This window comes from Plectropomus leopardus, chromosome 12, assembly GCF_026936395.1.
Source record: "Plectropomus leopardus strain MGB_pleo_1.0 chromosome 12, ASM2693639v1, whole genome shotgun sequence".
Lineage (NCBI taxonomy): Eukaryota > Metazoa > Chordata > Actinopteri > Perciformes > Serranidae > Plectropomus > Plectropomus leopardus.
In genome coordinates this window covers 16,555,873-16,581,030 of record NC_142187.1, presented here as the reverse complement: position 1 = coordinate 16,581,030, position 25,158 = coordinate 16,555,873, and the positions used below count along the sequence as shown (strand labels likewise).

The following is a 25,158-nucleotide window of genomic DNA, read 5'->3' as shown; positions in this document are numbered from 1 at the left end:
AAGAGAGAAAATAATGTTATTTCTGGGCCTTAGTGTCTCTCTTCCTCTGAGTCGCTGCCTGCATATCTGCAGCTCCCTGTTCCAAACTAGCATGAAAGTCAAGAGCGCTCAGTCTGCAGCAAAATCTGGGGGCCAAAATGTCCGCAGAAGTACACTGCAAGCAAAATGATTAAATAAATAAATAAATAATCAACTGCTTGACATGAAGTAATTTCAGTTGACTGAGTGGTGTCTGACTTCCAAGGAGCAACCCTAATTTTAAATACCATGACAACCCCAAACCCTCCAAATCTGGAGGATTGTTTGCCTTCATTGCCATGTATTCTATGTTATTTTCAGTTCTTGTTTTCACTATTTGCTTCATATGTTTTACCTGTCATCTGTAAAGCTTTCTGGGTTATCTTTAGTTATAAATTTTATTTATTTATTTATTTATTTTTACAATAATACTTTCTATTTTAGATACATACATATACATTTTAAGACTGGGAGCCGAAAGAGAAAACAATAGAAGGTAGAGGAATAAATGGAGGGACTCGGGGAAAAAAAGGAAATCAAACGCACCCTCTGATGCGGGATGCTTAAACCAGCCACGCGCTGCGCTGTTCACCTGAAAACATCACCGGAAACACCTGCGACTGTTCATGTGGCATCCGCTCCAGTCCGCAAACAATTCAACGGTGTTACTTCAGCAATAATTTTGGGAGGAAATAAACATGTTTATGTGCCAAAAGTCGCACGTCAAGTTTTGAAAGGATTTATTCTCCGCCGAAAGTTCAAAGTTTCATCTCTTCACTTCACAAAGGTAGGCAAAAATCACTGTTTGTTTGTTGTTTTTCTTCTTCATATTGTGACCTGATGCGTTTGCTGTGACTGTATGCTGACATTAAGACTGCTGGTGGTTTGCTGACCTGTAAATCTACATGTGAAAACTCAAGTGTCCGAGTTTCTTCTCTGTTGTAGCTGTCTGCCTCGCTGCATTTGTTTATAGACCCTTTTCACAGCAGACTCGGCTGTCAGAGAAAAGCAGCACAAATGTAATGTTTTAGTCTGACATGGTTTGCTGTGACACTTGATGAACTGAGGCATGGTTTAATAAATTACTTTCACGTGTTTTTTTAAGTCAAAATGTCTGCCATGAAAAAGGATTTTGTTGTGCTAAACTGAGTTTGTGATGGATGTTTTCCAGAATATGCATTATGATGCTTTTGTGTTGATTTGCATAGAGTGGACTTCAGTGGTTGATTGAGCTACATTTCAGTACATTTACTCAAGGTAAATATATAGTAGGCAACTTTTATACTTTTATATTTTTTACAACTTTTACTCAACTTTTGTCTGACTTTGATTCAGAAGACAGTGACACTACAACCAGATGATCTTATAGATTATGATTCATTGCTATAGATTTAACTAGGATAAAAATTTATGTGAGGATGTGATTTTATGTGAGTTACTGGATGCATCATAGCCAACAGTAAGGCCTGGCAATGTAGGCATTATAAGGGGTGCATTATAATATTGGCATGTCATCAGTATCAGTAGATAATGGATTTTTAATGAGAAATTGGAAACCACCAACATGTTGATTTCTGGCAATATCACAAGCCTCTATCTCTCTCTCTCTCTCTCATATATATATATATATATATATATATATATATATATATATATATATATATATATATATATAACGGAACACTACATTTGTATTTTTGATGACATAATATATCCTGGCTTTTTATAAAAAATTTGATGGCATACTACTGACATACTTTAGAATAACATTTTTATATTGTTTTAGATAACATACCATGCTATGATATTTATATAATAATATGAATATAGTTTAATAAGTATTTTTTATGCTATTTTCAAAGACTAACTATACCTTGATATTTTAATGCTTTTTTCAAATGACCTATCATACATTTAATTTTTTAATGGAAATTTCGACAGCATGCTTTACCATAGCATGTTTTATGCTGTTTTGGACAACATGATATACTATGACTTTTTTAAGCCGCTTTGGACCACATACTACACTATGACTTTTATGCTGTTTTGAATTATGCTATACTATGACTTTTTAATATAAGTTTGTATAGTAGTAGAAGAATAGTATTTAGCATAGTATATTTTGTACATGAGGCCCCAGGTCACCAGATAGTCAACCTCCCGCCCGTCCCCACTGGAGATGAGTTCATTGAGGGTGGTATTATCTGTGAATTTTAGGAGCTTGATGGACTGGTGACTTGAGGCGCAGCTGTTTGTATACAGGGAGAAGAGGAGAGGAGAAAGAACGTAGCCTTAATGGTAACAGGTAATGATGTTTTTTTTTGGGGGGGGGGTTTGGCTTTTCTTGCCTTTATTACAGTGCAGTTGTAGAGTGACAGAAAAGGGGGCAGAGAACGGGGATGACACGCAGGAAATGGCCGCAAGCCGGAATTGAACCCAGGTCGCTTTAAAGGACAAACACTCTATTCACTGAGCTAGAGGCCACAGTACTGATGTTTTTTTGAGATACCAGCCAAGAATGGAAATTCGCACCCAGATCCTAATCCAAGCCGCTCATTCTCCCCGAGGGAGATGAACCACTTCATGAACATGCAAACGGCCTCCCTGGCTCATGAGCATGTTTAACATATTCATGAATCAGCAGCAGCAGCAGCCGTTTGAGCAATTATTGGCAGGAAACCAAATGTGAAGGGGCGACGGAGAGTGGAGAGTGATAACACGACGGTCCTACAGATAAAGAAAAACGAAAGATCACTGTGTGTGCGCTTTTTTGCCTTTACCTTATCTTGCTTAGAATCTGTGTTAGACGGTATGTATGTATGTAACTCCTGTAAAAGGGAGTGAGGTAACTGCTGATTTTGATTTACACTTTTGACATTTTTATCTTTGAATAAAGCCTGCCTCGAGCAGTTTTAACCTTTTATTACAATCCCTGGGTGTTCTCATTTTAATCCTTCTGAGAATCTGGTGATGGCTAAAAGGCAAAAACAAGAAAAAAAGAAACAGGTTGCTGGACAAAAGCAGTTTGCTGCTTGGCTTTGACTGACCACAAGTAAATAAAAACTCACAAAAACACAAAGGGAGAGAAGTACCAGAGGTACTCCCAGAGCTGCCAGTGCCCTGGATCACCCAAGAGGGGACAGACCGGAAGCTCTCCCTTAGCCCGAGTGGTAGAGGGTTTATCTCTTGGTCTGGTCAACCGTGAAAGTAAACACTGTTGGGTAACCATCACTCAGAAAAGAAAAAGACACATTACCTCTTTAGTAAGCCACTCTCTTGCAGGTCGGAGGTGGTGTTCAATTATTTAGAGTGTCTGAGTAAGGGGGGGTGTCCTTGATAGTTTTACTGTCATCCCCACCAGACATGAGTCCAATGAGGGTGGTGTTGTCCGAACTTGAGGAGCTTGAGGGACTGTTGACTTAAGGCGCAGCTGTTCGTGTACAGGGAGAAGAGGAGAGGAGAAAGAAAGCAGCCTTGAGGGGAGCCGGTGCTGATGGTTTTAATCTCAGAAACATGCTTCCCCAGCTACACCTGCTGCTTCCTGGCAGATAAGAAGTAAGTGATCCACCTGAAGGTTCGAATCAGGCACGTTCAGCTTGGAGAGCTTGTCCTTTAGCAGAGCCGGGATTATTGTGTTAAAAGCAGGGCTGAAATCCACAAACAGGATCTTGGTGTAGGTTCCTGCTGAGTCCAGGTGCTCAAGGATGAGGTTGAGAGCCAGAATGACAGCATTGTCTAAAGACCTTTTGGCTCTGTAGGGGGTCCAGGAGAGGGTCCGTGATGAGTTTCAGGCCTGACAGTCCAAAGTAGGATTTAAATTTTTTTTTTTCTAAGATAATTTTTTTGGCATTTTTGCCTTTATTAGTGAGATAGATCAGCAGTGTGAAAGGGGGAGAGAGAGGGGCTGACATGCAGCAAAGGGCTGTGAGCTGGACTTGAACCTGTGACCACTGTGGCATGGACAATGCCATTATTTATGGGGCGCTGGCTTAATCCACTAAGCCACCGGATGCCCCATTGGATTTTAATTTTGATTCAGAGTTTGGCTTCCCTCGATTTTCAAAACAAGATAATTAAACAATTATGTAAAGCATGATGAGTCTAACAATGTTGCTCCTATATTGTCTTTATTTTGTAAATCAAGCGCACCCTTTCCTGGTGCTCCAACATCCCCCCAAAGTCCAGACAGAAGTTTCAGCACGGGTTTAAAACAGAGAGCCACAGCACACTGCCGCTCTGGTTGTTTGAAAACTTCTTATTTTGTTTCCAGACAGCGTGCGCAGTGAGAGAAAGACTGCTGGTAAAAAGGTAATGAAAGGTGTTGCCTCGTGTTTTATTACACAGCTCAACTTTAAAAAATACTACTTTCAGTACCTTTTAGTAACTGTCACTAGTGCTCCGCACTGCTCACTGATAACCGGTAGTTTGAATACAGACCGTAGACTGTATATACGGTCTCTGATACAGACACAGTAAGACCTCCATATTACAGCTTTACAGCCAACAGCGTATGGATGTGTTGTAAAATGTTAAAAATGATGAATTGTGATTAGAAAATGACGAATTACAGCAAAAATATACATTACTACGGCCGGTACGAAGCCTGTGCTATGTCAGAAACTCTTAGAGTTACATGCACGCTCTCACGGTAGAGTCCCGCGGGTCCGATGTGCATTCATTTTATGTCTGGAGAAACAGCGGATTCCAAATCTTGATTCGGAAAATAGCGCATTTTATGTCTTTAGGACTTAATGTTTTTAATAATGACTATAAAAAAATGCGTTCTGAAAAGTCAACATGTCTCAAAAAAACTTATCCAGTGATTTAAGGAGGTCTCTTTCCCAATGTTAACATATGGGGAAAAGTTTTTCTGGGCCAGTGTGCGTCACGTGACGCTGTAGTTCCACTTTCGGCCACTATGTAAATTTTGCTTCAGAGGATGGCGCACTTCCTCGGGGCTTGTTCTAAACAGGTAATAGAGAAATGTCTGTCTGCTGAGTCTCTCCTGAGCTAGTGAAACAATCATTGATCCCAATTCAAAATTTATTTTGCTGTTATTGATACAGTAACTGTTATGTATTGTTAAATTATATTAGTCGGGTTAGGTTTTATTATTATGTGAATGTGAACAAAGTACAGTAATGTGCAAGATGTGTTACACAGCCATGGCTGCACCAGAGGGTTTTCATTGTTTTTCAGTTCACTTGTATTTAAAGTTAAAGGACATCCAGTGTAAAAATAAACACCAAAGTTAATGTTCAATAACTGCATGATGTTCTAAATGCCAGTGAGTAGTCATGTTAAATAATCGTTAAAAAATGTTGATTTCAATATCAATCAAAATAATCAGGATTATTATTTTTGCCATATTTGAGCAGCCCTAGTACAAGGCGCTCAAAGGACCACAGAGGTCAAGGCGACGGGTTTGTAGTCATTGAGTCCTGTGGTCCTGGTTTATTGGGGACAGGGATGATGGTGGAGGAGGAGACAGCTTTGTGGGGGTTCTGTCTCCTTAAGATCTTATTAACATCTTTCTCCAGGATGGACAGAGGTGCTGCTGAGGTGAAGGGTTGTCGTTCTGAGTCCTGGGCCCCTGCTGTGGTTGGGGCGGCGGCGGTGGTGACTTGTCCTTATGAGAGGTAAGTTGAGCTGCTAGGGGATAAATTATGCCAGTAGTTATGTTAAAGTAAAACTGACCATCTTTATTTCATATACTCCTATATCAAAGGAAGCCAAACTCAAGACATCTTTTAGGTTTTATTTCAAGATAAAGTTTGCAATGTCGAAGACCAATTATCTGTAACAAGTCTGGAAATGGGACTTGTTACAGATAATTGGTCAAAACCAAATCAAGCCTGTTCATTGTCGTGTGGAAGTCATGTATGGTGCCTCAGGAGTGGCAGAAGGAAAGTGGTTCCACTTTTCGAAAAAGGGGACCGGAGGGTGTGCTCCAATTATCGGGGTATCACTCTACTCAGCCTCCCTTGGAAAGTCTGCTCCACGGTGCTGGAAAGGAGGCTCCGACTGATTGTCGAAGCTCGATTCAGGAGGAACAATGAGGTCGTGGAACAGTGGAGGTTGCAGTCAAGAGGTTGAGAGCTAGCATCATACTAACAGTATAGTCTCATATTGTAAGTGAGTGTTTTTTTTCCAAAAAAAAAAATGTCCAAAAAAGTGATCGCTCCAAATGTTGAAAAAAGTCATGGTACAGCATGTTGAAGCAGTGTGTAGAATTGAATGTTGAAAAAAAAAAAACGGTCCAAAACGTCAATATTTTGAGTGTTTTAAAGTCATTGTATAGTATGTCAAAAAACGCCATACCATAGCACAGGAGTGTCCAGACTCTGCCATGCCAAGGACCCCCAAATTGCATTAGCCTCTGGTGTGGATCCCATCTGGCATTTTTGTAATAAAAATACATTGTACATTATAATGGCAACTATCAAAAATCAAACATACATCTTCTTAATATATTTTACTTCCCTTTATTAAAAAAAATAATAATAAAATTACTAATAATCAATCATTTCTTGTTATTTTCAACAGTAGCATTAACAGCGTTACAGAAAAAACATGAATCTTTTAGATTTTTCTCTTCTGTCAGACCTTTTTATTCATTACATTCAGTGTCCTCTGTTATAAACACTTAATATTCAACAGAAATATTAACAGTAATCATTTTTATACATATTTTTTTCTCTCGTTATTCATTCATTACATTCAGTGTGTATTTCTTCTGTTATAAACAGTCCTTGTCATTTCTGCCTGAAGAATATTCATCACATATTCAACAATATTAGGTCAGTGGTGTCACTCTAATATCCAACATTTTTGCAGGTTCGTGAATGCCGAGTTCTTATCTCCTTTGCAGCTGAATGTCACTGGTGGTGTGGATAACTGATCTGTTGATATGTTTACAGCTGATTAGTCAGTCTGTCAGTCACCTGTGTTTTTCCTGACACAACTAACAACAATTATGTACATTAAATTGTAGATATAGTCTGGTGACCTGTCCAGGGTGTACCCCGCCTCTCATCCAATGACAGCTGGGACTGGCTCCAGCCCCCGTGTAACCTTTACGAGGACAAACAGTTATGGAAGATGAATAAATAAATGAATATAGTAATGCATTTTTGGTCATTTTTTCAACATACTATATTATGGTGTTTTTGGCCATTTTTACAAAACTCTATGCTATGGCGTATCTTGGCACGCTATTTTATACAGTTCTCAGCTGTTTTTGGGACATGTCATGTTTTGACATTTTTCATCATACTATAGTATTGAATTTTTGGTAATTTTTTCGCCATACTATATTATTGTTTTTTGCTGTTTTTGCAACATACTTTGCAATGGCGTGTCTTGGCAGGATATTTAATACGGTTTTCAGCTGATTTTGGGACGTAATATTTTGACATTTTTTGCCATAGTATGGTATTGCTTTTTTTTCTCATTTTTTCAACATGTTATATTATGGTGTTTTGGGCAATTTTTGCAATATTCTATGCTATGGCGTTTCTTGGCACGCTATTTTATGCTGTTTTGAAGTGTTTTCAGTTGATTTTGGGACGTGTTAAATTTTGACATTTTGTAGCCATTGCGATTTTTACGGCATTTTTTTGACAGGCTATATTATGGTGTTTTTGCCCATTTTGGCAACACTCTATGCTATGGCTTGTCTCAATGCAATGCTGTTCTGAGGTGTTTTTGTGACATGTCATGTTTTGACAAGTTTCGTCATACTACAGTATTGACTTTTGTGGGTAATTTTTTTAACATGCTATATTAGTGTGTATTTGAATGTTTTTCCAACATTCTATGCTATGGCGTGTCTCGGCAGGCTATTTTATGCGGTTTTCAGTTGTTTTTGGGACATGTCATATTTTTACATTTTTGCCTTACTATGGCCTTGCCTTTCTCGTCATTTTTTCAACATACATTATTTTAATGTTTTTGTCTGTTATTGCAATGTTCTATGCTGTGGCGTGTTCTGGCATGCTATTTTATGCTGTTTTGAGGTGTTTTCAGCTGTTTTCGGGACATGCCATTTTTTGACATTTTTGCCTTACTTGTCTTTTTTCGTCATTTTTTCAACATGCATTATTTTTGTTGTTTTTAACCGTTTTTACAATATTCTATGCTATGGCCTGTCCCAGCACACCTTTTTACGCTGTTTTGAGGTGTTATCAGCTGTTTTCAGAACATGTCATATTTTGACATTTTTGCCTTACTATAGCCTTGCCTTTTTCATTATTTTTTCAACAAGCATTATTTTGCTGTTTTTGTCCGTTTTTGCAACATTTCATGCTATAGCGTGTTTTGGCATGCTATTTTATGCTGTTTTGAGGTGTTTTCAGCTGTTTTTGGGACATGCCATGTTTTGACATTTTTGCCTTACTAGCCTTGCTTTTTTTGTCATTTTTTTTTAACGTGCATTTTTTTGCTTTTTTACTCCGTTTTTGCAATATTCTATGCTATAGCGTGTTTTGGCATGCTATTTTATGCTGTTTTGAGGTGTTTTCAGCTGTTTTTGGGACATGCCATTTTTTGACATTTTTGCCTTACTATAGCCTTGCTTTTTTTGTCATTTTTTCAACATGCATTTTTTTGCTTTTTTACTCCGTTTTTGCAATATTCTATGCTATATCATGTTTTGGCATGCTATTTCATGCTGTTTTCAGCTGTTTTTGGGACATGCCATTTTTTGACATTTTTGCCTTACTATAGCCTTGCTTTTTTTGTCATTTTTTCAACATGCATTTTTTTTTGCTTTTTTACTGCGTTTTTGCAATATTCTATGCTACAGCTTGTTTTGGCATGCTATTTTCTGCTGTTTTGAGGTGTTTTCAGCTGTTTTCGGGACATGCCATGTTTTGACATTTTTGCCTTACTAGCCTTGCTTGTTTTGTCATTTTTTTTTAACGTGCATTTTTTTGCTTTTTTACTCCGTTTTTTGCAATATTCTATGCTATAGCGTGTTTGGCATGCTATTTTATGCTGTTTTGAGGTGTTTTCAGCTGTTTTTGGGACATGCCATTTTTTGACATTTTTGCCTTACTATAGCCTTGCTTTTTTTGTCATTTTTTCAACATGCAGTTCTTTTGCTTTTTAACTCCGTTTTTGCAATATTCTATGCTATAGCATGTTTTGGCATGCTATTTTATGCTGTTTTGGGGTGTTTTCAGCTGTTTTCGGGACATGCCATTTTTTGACATTTTTGCCTTACTATAGCCTTGCCTTTTTTGTCATTTTTTCAACATGCATTTTTTTGCTTTTTTACTCCGTTTTTGCAGTAATCTATGCTACAGCGTGTTTTGGCATGCTATTTTATGCTGTTTTGAGGTGTTTTCAGCTGTTTTCGGGACATGCCATTTTTTGACATTTTTGCCTTACTATAGCCTTGCCTTTTTTTTTGTCATTTTTTCAACATGCATTATTTTGCTGTTTTTGTCCGTTTTTGCAACATTCCATGCTATAGTGTGTTTTGGCATGCTGTTTTATGCTGTTTTGAGGTGTTTCCAGCTGTTTTTGGGACATGCCATTTTTTGCCTTACTATAGCCTTGCGTTTTTTGTCATTTTTTCAACATGCATTTTTTTGCTTTTTTACTCCGTTTTTGCAATATTCTATGCTATAGCATGTTTTGGCATGCTATTTCATGCTGTTTTGAGGTGTTTTCAGCTGTTTTTGGGACATACCATTTTTTGACATTTTTGCCTTACTATAGCCTTGCTTTTTTTGTCATTTTTTCAACATGCATTTTTTTGCTTTTTTACTCCGTTTTTGCAACATTCCATGCTACAGTGTGTTTTGGCATGCTATTTTATGCTGTTTTGAGGTGTTTTCAGCTGTTTTTGGGACATGCCATTTTTTGACATTTTTGCCTTACTATAGCCTTGCTTTTTTGTCATTTTTCAACATGCATCTTTTTGCTTTTTTACTCCGTTTTTGCAGTAATCTATGCTACAGCGTGTTTTGGCATGCTATTTTATGCTGTTTTGAGGTGTTTTCAGCTGTTTTCGGGACATGCCATTTTTTGACATTTTTGCCTTACTATAGCCTTGCCTTTTTTTGTCATTTTTTCAACATGCATTATTTTGCTGTTTTTGTCCGTTTTTGCAACATTCCATGCTATAGTGTGTTTTGGCATGCTATTTTATTCTGTTTTGAGGTGTTTTCAGCTGTTTTCGGGACATGCCATTTTTTGACATTTTTGCCTTACTATAGCCTTGCCTTTTTTTGTCATTTTTTCAACATGCATTTTTTTGCTTTTTTACTCCGTTTTTGCAATATTCTATGCTACAGCGTGTTTTGGCATGCTATTTTATGCTGTTTTGAGGTGTTTTCAGCTGTTTTCGGGACATGCCATTTTTTGACATTTTTGCCTTACTATAGCCTTGCCTTTTTTTGTCATTTTTTCAGCATGCATTTTTTTGCTTTTTTACTCCGTTTTTGCAGTAATCTATGCTACAGCGTGTTTTGGCATGCTATTTTATGCTGTTTTGAGGTGTTTTCAGCTGTTTTTGGGACATGCCATTTTTTGACATTTTTGCCTTACTATAGCCTTGCTTTTTTTGTCATTTTTTCAACATGCATTTTTTTGCTTTTTACTCCGTTTTGCAATATTCTATGCTATATCGTGTTTTGGCATGCTATTTTATGCTGTTTTGAGGTGTTTTCAGCTGTTTTCGGGCCATGCCATTTTTTGACATTTTCGCCTTACTATAGCCTTGCTTTTTTTGTCATTTTTTCAACATGCATTTTTTTGCTTTTTTACTTTGTATTTGCAGTAATCTATGCTACAGCGTGTTTTGGCATGCTATTTTATTCTGTTTTGAGGTGTTTTCAGCTGTTTTCGGGCCATGACATTTTTTGACATTTTTGCCTTACTATAGCCTTGCTTTTTTTGTCATTTTTTCAACATGCATTTTTTTGCTTTTTTACTTTGTATTTGCAGTAATCTATGCTACAGCGTGTTTTGGCATGCTATTTTCTGCTGTTTTGAGGTGTTTTCAGCTGTTTTCGGGACATGCCATTTTTTGACATTTTTGCCTTACTATAGCCTTGCCTTTTTTTTTTGTCATTTTTTCAACATGCATTTTTTTGCTTTTTTACTCCGTTTTTGCAATATTCTATGCTACAGCGTGTTTTGGCATGCTATTTTATGCTGTTTTGAGGTGTTTTCAGCTGTTTTGGGACATACCATTTTTGACATTTTTGCCTTACTATAGCCTTGCCTTTTTTTGTCATTTCTTCAGCATGCATTTTTTTTGCTTTTTTCCTCCGTTTTTGCAATATTCTATGCTACAGCGTGTTTTGGCATGCTATTTTCTGCTGTTTTGAGGTGTTTTCAGCTGTTTTTGGGACATGCCATTTTTTGACATTTTTGCCTTACTATAGCCTTGCTTTTTTTGTCATTTTTTCAACATGCATTTTTTTGCTTTTTTACTCCGTTTTTGCAATATTCTATGCTACAGCGTGTTTTGGCATGCTATTTTATGCTGTTTTGAGGTGTTTTCAGCTGTTTTCGGGACATGCCATTTTTGACATTTTGCCTTACTATAGCCTTGCTTTTTTTGTCATTTTTCAACATGCATTTTTTGCTTTTTACTCCGTTTTGCATTATTCTATGCTACAGCGTGTTTTGGCATGCTATTTTATTCTGTTTTGAGGTGTTTTCAGCTGTTTTCGGGCCATGCCATTTTTTGACATTTTTGCCTTACTATAGCCTTGCTTTTTTTGTCATTTTTTCAACATGCATTTTTTTGCTTTTTTACTCCGTTTTTGCAACATTCCATGCTACAGTGTGTTTTGGCATGCTATTTTATTCTGTTTTGAGGTGTTTTCAGCTGTTTTCGGACATGCCATTTTTGACATTTTGCCTTACTATAGCCTTGCTTTTTTGTCATTTTTCAACATGCATTTTTTGCTTTTTTACTCCGTTTTTGCAATATTCTATGCTACAGCGTGTTTTGGCATGCTATTTTATGCTGTTTTGAGGTGTTTTCAGCTGTTTTCGGGACATGCCATTTTTTGACATTTTTGCCTTACTATAGCCTTGCTTTTTTTGTCATTTTTTCAACATGCATTTTTTTGCTTTTTTACTCCGTTTTTGCAGTAATCTATGCTACAGCGTGTTTTGGCATGCTATTTTATGCTGTTTTGAGGTGTTTTCAGCTGTTTTCGGGACATGCCATTTTTTGACATTTTTGCCTTACTATAGCCTTGCTTTTTTTGTTATTTTTTCTACATGCCTTTTTCTGCTTTTTTACTCCGTTTTTGCAATATTCTATGCTACAGCGTGTTTTGGCATGCTATTTTATGCTGTTTTGAGGTGTTTTCAGCTGTTTTTGGAACATGCCATTTTTTGACATTTTTGCCTTACTATAGCCTTGCCTTTTTTTGTCATTTTTTCAACATGCATTTTTTGCTTTTTACTCCGTTTTGCAATATTCTATGCTACAGCGTGTTTTGGCATGCTATTTTATGCTGTTTTGAGGTGTTTTCAGCTGTTTTCGGACATGCCATTTTTGACATTTTGCCTTACTATAGCCTTTTTTTTTTTTGTCATTTTTTCAACATGCATTTTTTTGCTTTTTTTCTCCGTTTTTGCAATATTCTATGCTACAGCGTGTTTTGGCATGCTATTTTATGCTGTTTTGAGGTGTTTTCAGCTGTTTTTGGGACATGCCATTTTTTGACATTTTTGCCTTACTATAGTTTTGTTTTTTTTTGTCATTTTTTCAACATGCATTTTTTTGCTTTTTTACTCCGTTTTTGCAATATTCTATGCTACAGCGTGTTTTGGCATGCTATTTTATGCTGTTTTGAGGTGTTTTCAGCTGTTTTCGGGACATGCCATTTTTTGACATTTTTGCCTTACTATAGCCTTGCCTTTTTTTTTTTTCATTTTTTCAACATGCATTTTTTGCTTTTTACTCCGTTTTTGCAATATTCTATGCTACAGCGTGTTTTGGCATGCTATTTTCTGCTGTTTTGAGGTGTTTTCAGCTGTTTTGGGACATGCCATTTTTGACATTTTGCCTTACTATAGCCTTGCCTTTTTTTTGTCATTTTTCAACATGCATTTTTTGCTTTTTTACTCCGTTTTTTGCAATATTCTATGCTACAGCGTGTTTTGGCATGCTATTTTATGCTGTTTTGAGGTGTTTTCAGCTGTTTTTGGGACATGCCATTTTTGACATTTTGCCTTACTATAGCCTTGCCTTTTTTTTGTCATTTTTCAACATGCATTTTTTGCTTTTTTACTCCGTTTTGCAATATTCTATGCTACAGCGTGTTTTGGCATGCTATTTTATGCTGTTTTGAGGTGTTTTCAGCTGTTTTGGGACATGCCATTTTTTGACATTTTTGCCTTACTATAGCCTTGCTTTTTTTGTCATTTTTTCAACATGCATTTTTTTGCTTTTTTACTCCGTTTTTGCAATATTCTATGCTACAGCGTGTTTTGGCATGCTATTTTATGCTGTTTTGAGGTGTTTTCAGCTGTTTTTGGGACATGCCATTTTTTGACATTTTTGCCTTACTATAGCCTTGCCTTTTTTGTCATTTTTTCAACATGCATTTTTTTGCTTTTTCACTCCGTTTTTGCAATATTCTATGCTACAGCGTGTTTTGGCATGCTATTTTATGCTGTTTTGAGGTGTTTTCAGCTGTTTTTGGGACATACCATTTTTGACATTTTGCCTTACTATAGCCTTGCCTTTTTTTTTTGTCATTTTTCAACATGCATTTTTTGCTTTTTTACTCCATTTTTGCAATATTCTATGCTACAGCGTGTTTTGGCATGCTATTTTATGCTGTTTTGAGGTGTTTTCAGCTGTTTTGGGACATGCCATTTTTGACATTTTGCCTTACTATAGCCTTGCCTTTTTTTTTTGTCATTTTTTCAACATGCATTTTTTGCTTTTTTACTCCGTTTTTGCAATATTCTATGCTACAGCGTGTTTTGGCATGCTATTTTCTGCTGTTTTGAGGTGTTTTCAGCTGTTTTCGGGACATGCCATTTTTTGACATTTTTGCCTTACTATAGCCTTGCCTTTTTTTTTTTGTCATTTTTTCAACATGCATTTTTTTGCTTTTTTACTCCGTTTTTGCAATATTCTATGCTACAGCGTGTTTTGGCATGCTATTTTCTGCTGTTTTGAGGTGTTTTCAGCTGTTTTTGGGACATGCCATTTTTTGACATTTTTGCCTTACTATAGCCTTGCCTTTTTTTTGTCATTTTTCAACATGCATTTTTTGCTTTTTACTCCGTTTTTGCAATATTCTATGCTATAGCATGTTTTGGCATGCTATTTCATGCTGTTTTAAGGTGTTTTCAGCTGTTTTTGGGACATACCATTTTTTGACATTTTTGCCTTACTATAGCCTTGCCTTTTTTTTTTTCATTTTTTCAACCTTCATTTTTTTGCTTTTTTACTCCGTTTTGCAATATTCTATGCTACAGCGTGTTTTGGCATGCTATTTCATGCTGTTTTAAGGTGTTTTCAGCTGTTTTTGGGACATACCATTTTTTGACATTTTTGCCTTACTATAGCCTTGCCTTTTTTTTTTGTCATTTTTTCAACATGCATTTTTTTGCTCTTTTACTGCTTTTGCAGTATTCTATGCTACAGCGTTGTTTTGGCATGCTATTTTATTCTGTTTTGAGGTGTTTTCAGTTTTTTTTGGGACATTCCATTTTTTGACATTTTTGCCTTACTATAGCCTTGCCTTTTTTTTTTGTCATTTTTCAACATGCATTTTTTGCTTTTTACTCCGTTTTTGCAATATTCTATGCTACAGCGTGTTTTGGCATGCTATTTCATGCTGTTTTAAGGTGTTTTCAGCTGTTTTTGGGACATACCATTTTTTGACATTTTTGCCTTACTATAGCCTTGCCTTTTTTTTTTGTCATTTTTTCAACATGCATTTTTTTGCTTTTTTACTCCATTTTTGCAGTAATCTATGCTACAGCGTGTTTTGGCATGCTATTTTATGCTGTTTTGAGGTGTTTTCAGCTGTTTTCAGGACATGCCATTTTTTGACATTTTTGCCTTACTATAGCCTTGCCTTTTTTTTTGTCATTTTTCAACATGCATTTTTTGCTTTTTTACTCCGTTTTTGCAATATTCTATGCTACAGCGTGTTTTGGCATGCTATTTTCTGCTGTTTTGAGGTGTTTTCAGCTGTTTTCGGGCCATGCCATTTTTTGACATTTTTGCCTTACTATAGCCTTGCCTTTTTTTTTTGTCATTTTTTCAACATGCATTTTTTTGCTTTTTTACTCCGTTTTTGCAATATTCTATGCTACAGCGTGTTTTGGCATGCTATTTTCTGCTGTTTTGAGGTGTTTTCAGCTGTTTTTGGAACATGCCATTTTTTGACATTTTTGCCTTACTTTTGTTTTGCCTTTTTTTTGTCATTTTTCAACATGCATTTTTGCTTTTTTACTCCGTTTTTGCAATATTCTATGCTATAGCATGTTTTGGCATGCTATTTCATGCTGTTTTGAGGTGTTTTCAGCTGTTTTTGGGACATACCATTTTTTGACATTTTTGCCTTACTATAGCCTTGCCTTTTTTTGTCATTTTTTCAACATGCATTTTTTTGCTTTTTTACTCCGTTTTTGCAATATTCTATGCTATAGCATGTTTTGGCATGCTATTTCATGCTGTTTTAAGGTGTTTTCAGCTGTTTTTGGGACATACCATTTTTTGACATTTTTGCCTTACTATAGCCTTGCCTTTTTTTTTTGTCATTTTTTCAACATGCATTTTTTTGCTTTTTTACTCCATTTTTGCAGTAATCTATGCTACAGCGTGTTTTAGCATGCTATTTTATTCTGTTTTGAGGTGTTTTCAGCCGTTTTTCGGGACATGCCATTTTTTGACATTTTTGCCTTATTATAGCCTTGCCTTTTTTTGTCATTTCTTCAGCATGCATTTTTTTTGCTTTTTTACTCCGTTTTTGCAGTAATCTATGCTACAGCGTGTTTTGGCATGCTATTTTATTCTGTTTTGAGGTGTTTTCAGCTGTTTTCGGGCCATGCCATTTTTGACTTTTTTGCCTTACTATAGCCTTGCTTTTTTTGTCATTTTTTCAACATGCATTTTTTTGCTTTTTTACTCCGTTTTTGCAACATTCCATGCTACAGTGTGTTTTGGCATGCTATTTTATGCTGTTTTGAGGTGTTTTCAGCTGTTTTCGGGACATGCCATTTTTTGACATTTTTGCCTTACTATAGCCTTGCCTTTTTTTGTCATTTTTTCAACATGCATTTTTTTGCTCTTTTACTCCGTTTTTGCAATATTCTATGCTACAGCGTGTTTTGGCATGCTATTTTCTGCTGTTTTGAGGTGTTTTCAGCTGTTTTCGGGACATGCCATTTTTTGACATTTTTGCCTTACTATAGCCTTGCCTTTTTTTGTCATTTTTTCAACATGCATTTTTTTGCTTTTTTACTCCGTTTTTGCAACATTCCATGCTACAGTGTGTTTTGGCATGCTATTTTATGCTGTTTTGAGGTGTTTTCAGCTGTTTTCGGGACATGCCATTTTTTGACATTTTTGCCTTACTATAGCCTTGCCTTTTTTGTCATTTTTTCAACATGCATTTTTTTGCTTTTTTACTCTGCTTTTGCAATATTCTATGCTACAGCGTGTTTTGGCATGCTATTTTCTGCTGTTTTGAGGTGTTTTCAGCTGTTTTCGGGACATGCCATTTTTGACATTTTGCCTTACTATAGCCTTGCCTTTTTTTTTTGTCATTTTTTCAACATGCATTTTTTTGCTTTTTTACTCCGTTTTTGCAATATTCTATGCTACAGCGTGTTTTGGCATGCTTTTTTCTGCTGTTTTGAGGTGTTTTCAGCTGTTTTCGGGACATGCCATTTTTTGACATTTTTGCCTTACTATAGCCTTGCCTTTTTTTTGTCATTTTTTCAACATGCATTTTTTTGCTTTTTTACTCCGTTTTTGCAATATTCTATGCTACAGCGTGTTTTGGCATGCTATTTTCTGCTGTTTTGAGGTGTTTTCAGCTGTTTTCGGGACATGCCATTTTTTGACATTTTTGCCTTACTATAGCCTTGCCTTTTTTTTTTTTGTCATTTTTCAACATGCATTTTTGCTTTTTACTCTGCTTTTGCAATATTCTATGCTACAGCGTGTTTTGGCATGCTATTTTATGCTGTTTTGAGGTGTTTTCAGCTGTTTTCGGACATGCCATTTTTGACATTTTTGCCTTACTATAGCCTTGCCTTTTTTTTTTGTCATTTTTCAACATGCATTTTTTGCTTTTTTACTCTGCTTTTGCAATATTCTATGCTACAGCGTGTTTTGGCATGCTATTTTCTGCTGTTTTGAGGTGTTTTCAGCTGTTTTCGGGACATGCCATTTTTGACATTTTGCCTTACTATAGCCTTGCCTTTTTTTTTGTCATTTTTCAACATGCATTTTTTGCTTTTTTACTCCGTTTTTGCAATATTCTATGCTACAGCGTGTTTTGGCATGCTATTTTCTGCTGTTTTGAGGTGTTTTCAGCTGTTTTTGGAACATGCCATTTTTTGACATTTTTGCCTTACTATAGCCTTGCCTTTTTTTTTTTTGTCATTTTTTCAACATGCTTTTTTTTTCTTTTTTTCTCTGCTTTTGCAATATTCTATGCTACAGCGTGTTTTGGCATGCTATTTTCTGCTGTTTTGAGGTGTTTTCAGCTGTTTTCGGACATGCCATTTTTGACATTTTTGCCTTACTATAGCCTTGCCTTTTTTTTGTCATTTTTTCAACATGCATTTTTGCTTTTTACTCCGTTTTTGCAATATTCTATGCTACAGCGTGTTTTGGCATGCTATTTTCTGCTGTTTTGAGGTGTTTTCAGCTGTTTTCGGACATGCCATTTTTGACATTTTGCCTTACTATAGCCTTGCCTTTTTTTTGTCATTTTTCAACATGCATTTTTTGCTTTTTTACTCCGTTTTGCAATATTCTATGCTACAGCGTGTTTTGGCATGCTATTTTCTGCTGTTTTGAGGTGTTTTCAGCTGTTTTTGGAACATGCCATTTTTGACATTTTGCCTTACTATAGCCTTGCCTTTTTTTTGTCATTTTTCAACATGCATTTTTGCTTTTTTACTCCGTTTTGCAATATTCTATGCTACAGCGTGTTTTGGCATGCTATTTTCTGCTGTTTTGAGGTGTTTTCAGCTGTTTTCAGGAACATGCCATTTTTGACATTTTGCTTTACTATAGCCTTGCCTTTTTTTTTTGTCATTTTTTCAACATGCATTTTTTTGCTTTTTTACTCCGTTTTTGCAATATTCTATGCTACAGCGTGTTTTGGCATGCTATTTTATGCTGTTTTGAGGTGTTTTCAGCTGTTTTTGGGACATGCCATTTTTTGACATTTTTGCCTTACTATAGCCTTGCCTTTTTTTTTTTTGTCTTTTTTTCAACATGCATTTTTTTGCTTTTTACTCCGTTTTTGCAATATTCTATGCTACAGCGTGTTTTGGCATGCTATTTTCTGCTGTTTTGAGGTGTTTTCAGCTGTTTTCGGGACATGCCATTTTTTGACATTTTTGCCTTACTATAGCCTTGCCTTTTTTTTGTCATTTTTTCAACATGCATTTTTTGCTTTTTACTCCGTTTTGCAATATTCTATGCTACAGCGTGTTTTGGCATGCTATTTTCTGCTGTTTTGAGGTGTTTTCAGCTGTTTTCAGGACATGCCATTTTTGACATTTTGCCTTACTATAGCCTTGCCTTTTTTTTTTGTCATTTTTTCAACATGCATTTTTTGCTTTTTTACTCCGCTTTTGCAATAATCTATGCTACAGCGTGTTTTGGCATGCTATTATTTTCTGCTGTTTTGAGGTGTTTTCAGCTGTTTTCGGACATGCCATTTTTTGTCATTTTTGCCTTACTATAGCCTTGCCTTTTTTTTTGTCATTTTTTCAACATGCATTTTTTTGCTTTTTTACTCCGTTTTTGCAATATTCTATGCTACAGCGTGTTTTGGCATGCTATTTTATGCTGTTTTGAGGTGTTTTCAGCTGTTTTTGGGACATGCCATTTTTTGACATTTTTGCCTTTTTTAGCCTTGCCTTTTTTTGTCATTTTTTCAACATGCATTTTTTTGCTTTTTTACTCCGTTTTTGCAATATTCTATGCTACAGCGTGTTTTGGCATGCTATTTTCTGCTGTTTTGAGGTGTTTTCAGCTGTTTTCGGGACATGCCATTTTTTGACATTTTTGCCTTACTATTTCCTTGCCTTTTTTTTTTGTCATTTTTTCAACATGCATTTTTTTTTGCTTTTTTACTCCGCTTTTTGCAATATTCTATGCTACAGCGTGTTTTGGCATGCTATTTTCTGCTGTTTTGAGGTGTTTTCAGCTGTTTTCGAACATGCCATTTTTTGACATTTTGCCTTTACTATAGCCTTGCCTTTTTTTTGTCATTTTTTCAACATGCATTTTTTGCTTTTTACTCCGTTTTTGCAATATTCTATGCTACAGCGTGTTTTGGCATGCTATTTTCTGCTGTTTTGAGGTGTTTTCAGCTGTTTTCGGACATGCCATTTTTGACATTTTTGCCTTTACTATAGCCTTGCCTTTTTTTTTTGTCATTTTTCAACATGCATTTTTTGCTTTTTTATCTGCTTTTGCAATATTCTATGCTACAGCGTGTTTTGGCATGCTATTTTATGCTGTTTTGAGGTGTTTTCAGCTGTTTTCAGGACATGCCATTTTTTGACATTTTTGCCTTACTATAGCCTTGCCTTTTTTTTTGTCATTTTTTCAACATGCATTTTTTTGCTCTTTTACTCCGTTTTTGCAATATTCTATGCTACAGCGTGTTTTGGCATGCTATTTTCTGCTGTTTTGTGGTGTTTTCTGCTGTTTTTGGACATGCCATTTTTTGACATTTTTGCCTTACTATAGCCTTGCCTTTTTTTTTGTCATTTTTTCAACATGCTTTTTTTTTCTTTTTTACTCCGTTTTTGCCATATTCTATGCTACAGCGTGTTTTGGCATGCTATTTTCTGCTGTTTTGAGGTGTTTTCAGCTGTTTTGGGACATGCCATTTTTGACATTTTGCCTTACTATAGCCTTGCCTTTTTTTTGTCATTTTTTCAACATGCATTTTTGCTTTTTTACTCCGTTTTGCAATATTCTATGCTACAGCGTGTTTTGGCATGCTATTTTCTGCTGTTTTGAGGTGTTTTCAGCTGTTTTGGACATGCCATTTTTGTCATTTTTGCTTTACTATAGCCTTGCTTTTTTTTTTGTCATTTTTTCAACATGCATTTTTTTGCTCTTTTACTCCGTTTTTGCAATATTCTATGCTACAGCGTGTTTTGGCATGCTATTTTCTGCTGTTTTGAGGTGTTTTCAGCTGTTTTCGGAACATGCCATTTTTTGACATTTTGCCTTACTATAGCCTTGCCTTTTTTTTTTTTGTCATTTTTTCAACATGCATTTTTTGCTTTTTATCTGCTTTTTGCAATATTCTATGCTACAGCGTGTTTTGGCATGCTATTTTCTGCTGTTTTGAGGTGTTTTCAGCTGTTTTCGGGACATGCCATTTTTTGACATTTTTGCCTTACTATAGCCTTGCCTTTTTTTTTGTCATTTTTTCAACATGCATTTTTTTGCTTTTTTACTCCATTTTTGCAGTAATCTATGCTACAGCGTGTTTTGGCATGCTATTTTCTGCTGTTTTGAGGTGTTTTCAGCTGTTTTCGGACATGCCATTTTTGACATTTTGCCTTACTATAGCCTTGCCTTTTTTTTTGTCATTTTTCAACATGCATTTTTGCTTTTTTACTCTGCTTTTGCAATATTCTATGCTACAGCGTGTTTTGGCATGCTATTTTCTGCTGTTTTGAGGTGTTTTCAGCTGTTTTCAGGACATGCCATTTTTGACATTTTGCCTTACTATAGCCTTGCCTTTTTTTTGTCATTTTTCAACATGCATTTTTTGCTTTTTACTCCGTTTTGCAATATTCTATGCTACAGCGTGTTTTGGCATGCTATTTTCTGCTGTTTTGAGGTGTTTTCAGCTGTTTTCGGACATGCCATTTTTGACATTTTGCCTTATTATTGCCTTGCTTTTTTTTTTTGTCATTTTTTCAACATGCATTTTTTTGCTTTTTTACTCCGTTTTTGCAATATTCTATGCTACAGCGTGTTTTGGCATGCTATTTTCTGCTGTTTTGAGGTGTTTTCAGCTGTTTTTGGAACATGCCATTTTTTGACATTTTTGCCTTACTATAGCCTTGCCTTTTTTTTTCATTTTTTTAACATGCCTTTTTTGCTTTTTACTCCGTTTTTGCAATATTCTATGCTACAGCGTGTTTTGGCATGCTATTTTCTGCTGTTTTGAGGTGTTTTCAGCTGTTTTCGGGATATGCCATTTTTTGACATTTTTGCCTTACTATAGCCTTGCCTTTTTTTTTGTTCTTTTTTCTACATGCATTTTTTTGCTTTTTTACTCCGTTTTTGCAATATTCTATGCTACAGCGTGTTTTGGCATGCTATTTTCTGCTGTTTTGAGGTGTTTTCAGCTGTTTTTGGAACATGCCATTTTTTGACATTTTTGCCTTACTATAGCCTTGCCTTTTTTTTTTGTCATTTTTTCAACATGCATTTTTTTGCTTTTTTACTCCGTTTTTGCAATATTCTATGCTACAGCGTGTTTTGGCATGCTATTTTCTGCTGTTTTGAGGTGTTTTCAGCTGTTTTTGGAACATGCCATTTTTGACATTTTGCCTTACTATAGCCTTGCCTTTTTTTTTTTGTCATTTTTCAACATGCATTTTTGCTTTTTTTACTCCGTTTTTGCAATATTCTATGCTACAGCGTGTTTTGGCATGCTATTTTCTGCTGTTTTGAGGTGTTTTCAGCTGTTTTCGGGACATGCCATTTTTGACATTTTGCCTTACTATAGCCTTGCCTTTTTTTTGTCATTTTTTCATCATGCATTTTTTTGCTTTTTTACTCCGTTTTTGCAATATTCTATGCTACAGCGTGTTTTGGCATGCTATTTTCTGCTGTTTTGAGGTGTTTTCAGCTGTTTTCGGGACATGCCATTTTTGACATTTTTGCCTTACTATAGCCTTGCCTTTTTTTTGTCATTTTTTCAACATGCATTTTTTTGCTTTTTTACTCCGTTTTTGCAATATTCTATGCTACAGCGTGTTTTGGCATGCTATTTTCTGCTGTTTTGAGGTGTTTTCAGCTGTTTTCGGGACATGCCATTTTTTGACATTTTTGCCTTACTATAGCCTTGCCTTTTTTTTTGTCATTTTTTCAACATGCATTTTTTTGCTTTTTTACTCCGTTTTTGCAATATTCTATGCTACAGCGTGTTTTGGCATGCTATTTTCTGCTGTTTTGAGGTGTTTTCAGCTGTTTTTGGAACATGCCATTTTTTGACATTTTTGCCTTACTATAGCCTTGCCTTTTTTTTTTGTCATTTTTCAACATGCATTTTTTTGCTTTTTTACTCCGTTTTTGCAATATTCTATGCTACAGCGTGTTTTGGCATGCTATTTTATGCTGTTTTGAGGTGTTTTCAGCTGTTTTTGGAACATGCCATTTTTTGACATTTTTGCCTTACTATAGCCTTGCCTTTTTTTTTTTTATTTTTCAACATGCATTTTTTGCTTTTTTATCTGCTTTTGCAATATTCTATGCTACAGCGTGTTTTGGCATGCTATTTTCTGCTGTTTTGAGGTGTTTTCAGCTGTTTTTGGAACATGCCATTTTTTGACATTTTGCCTTACTATAGCCTTGCCTTTTTTTTTTGTCATTTTTCAACATGCATTTTTTGCTTTTTATCTGCTTTTGCAGTATTCTATGCTACAGCGTGTTTTGGCATGCTATTTTCTGCTGTTTTTATGTGTTTTCAGCTGTTTTTTGGTCATGCCATTTTTTTACATTTTTTCTTTTTTATAGCCTTGCCTTTTTTTTTTGTCATTTTTTCAACATGCATTTTTTTGCTTTTTTACTCCGTTTTTGCAATATTCTATGCTACAGCGTGTTTTGGCATGCTATTTTCTGCTGTTTTGAGGTGTTTTCAGCTGTTTTTGGAACATGCCATTTTTTGACATTTTTGCCTTACTATAGCCTTGCCTTTTTTTTTTGTCATTTTTTCAACATGCATTTTTTTGCTTTTTTACTCCGTTTTTGCAATATTCTATGCTACAGCGTGTTTTGGCATGCTATTTTCTGCTGTTTTGAGGTGTTTTCAGCTGTTTTCGGGACATGCCATTTTTTGACAATTTTGCCTTACTATAGCCTTGCCTTTTTTTTGTCATTTTTTCAACATGTATTTTTTTGCTCTTTCACTCCGTTTTTGCTGTATTCTATGCTACAGCGTGTTTTGGCATGCTATTTTCTGCTGTTTTGAGGTGTTTTCAGCTGTTTTCGAACATGCCATTTTTGACATTTTGCCTTACTATAGCCTTGCCTTTTTTTTGTCATTTTTCAACATGCATTTTTTGCTTTTTACTCCGCTTTTGCAATATTCTATGCTACAGCGTGTTTTGGCATGCTATTTTCTGCTGTTTTGTGGTGTTTTCTTCTGTTTTTGGATCATGCCATTTTTTGACATTTTTGCCTTACTATAGCCTTGCCTTTTTTTTTGTCATTTTTTCAACATGCATTTTTTTGCTTTTTTACTCCGTTTTTGCAATATTCTATGCTACAGCGTGTTTTGGCATGCTATTTTCTGCTGTTTTGAGGTGTTTTCAGCTGTTTTTGGAACATGCCATTTTTTGACATTTTTGCCTTACTATAGCCTTGCCTTTTTTTTTTGTCATTTTTTCAACATGCATTTTTTTGCTTTTTTACTCCGTTTTTGCAATATTCTATGCTACAGCGTGTTTTGGCATGCTATTTTATGCTGTTTTGAGGTGTTTTCAGCTGTTTTCAGGACATGCCATTTTTGACATTTTTGCCTTACTATAGCCTTTGCCTTTTTTTTTGTCATTTTTCAACATGCATTTTTTTGCTTTTTTACTCCGTTTTGCAATATTCTATGCTACAGCGTGTTTTGGCATGCTATTTTCTGCTGTTTTGAGGTGTTTTCAGCTGTTTTCGGGACATGCCATTTTTTGACATTTTTGCCTTACTATAGCCTTGCCTTTTTTTTTTGTCATTTTTTCAACATGCATTTTTTTGTTTTTTATCTGCTTTTGCAATATTCTATGCTACAGCGTGTTTTGGCATGCTATTTTCTGCTGTTTTGAGGTGTTTTCAGCTGTTTTCAGGACATGCCATTTTTGACATTTTGCCTTACTATAGCCTTTGCCTTTTTTTTGTCATTTTTTCAACATGCATTTTTTGCTTTTTTATCTGCTTTTTGCAATATTCCATGCTATAGTGTGTTTTGGCATGCTATTTTATGCTGTTTTGAGGTGTTTTCAGCTGTTTTTGGGACATGCCATTTTTTGACATTTTTGCCTTACTATAGCCTTGCCTTTTTTTGTCATTTTTTCAACATGCATTTTTTTGCTTTTTTACTCCGTTTTTGCAATATTCTATGCTACAGCGTGTTTTGGCATGCTATTTTATGCTGTTTTGAGGTGTTTTCAGCTGTTTTTGGACATGCCATTTTTTGACATTTTTGCCTTACTATAGCCTTGCCTTTTTTTGTCATTTCTTCAGCATGCATTTTTTTGCTTTTTTACTTTGTATTTGCAGTAATCTATGCTACAGCGTGTTTTGGCATGCTATTTTCTGCTGTTTTGAGGTGTTTTCAGCTGTTTTCGGGATATGCCATTTTTTGACATTTTTGCCTTACTATAGCCTTTGCTTTTTTTTTTGTCATTTTTCAACATGCATTTTTTTGCTTTTTACTCCGTTTTTGCAATATTCTATGCTACAGCGTGTTTTGGCATGCTATTTTATGCTGTTTTGAGGTGTTTTCAGCTGTTTTTGGGACATGCCATTTTTTGACATTTTTGCCTTACTATAGCCTTGCTTTTTTTGTCATTTTTTCAACATGCATTTTTTTGCTTTTTTACTCCGTTTTTGCAATATTCCATGCTACAGTGTGTTTTGGCATGCTATTTTATGCTGTTTTGAGGTGTTTTCAGCTGTTTTCGGGACATGCCATTTTTTGACATTTT

At 35.6% G+C, this 25,158-nt stretch overlaps 1 long non-coding RNA gene across 1 annotated transcript; it reads left to right on the top strand.

Moving 5' to 3' along the window:
* Nucleotides 1-628: 628 nt before the first annotated feature.
* Nucleotides 629-7,140, top strand: LOC148188069 (uncharacterized). Its single transcript, XR_015778130.1, has 3 exons — nt 629-805; nt 5,559-5,657; nt 7,013-7,140. It is a non-coding gene; the product is annotated as an uncharacterized LOC148188069 (long non-coding RNA).
* Nucleotides 7,141-25,158: the final 18,018 nt, after the last annotated feature.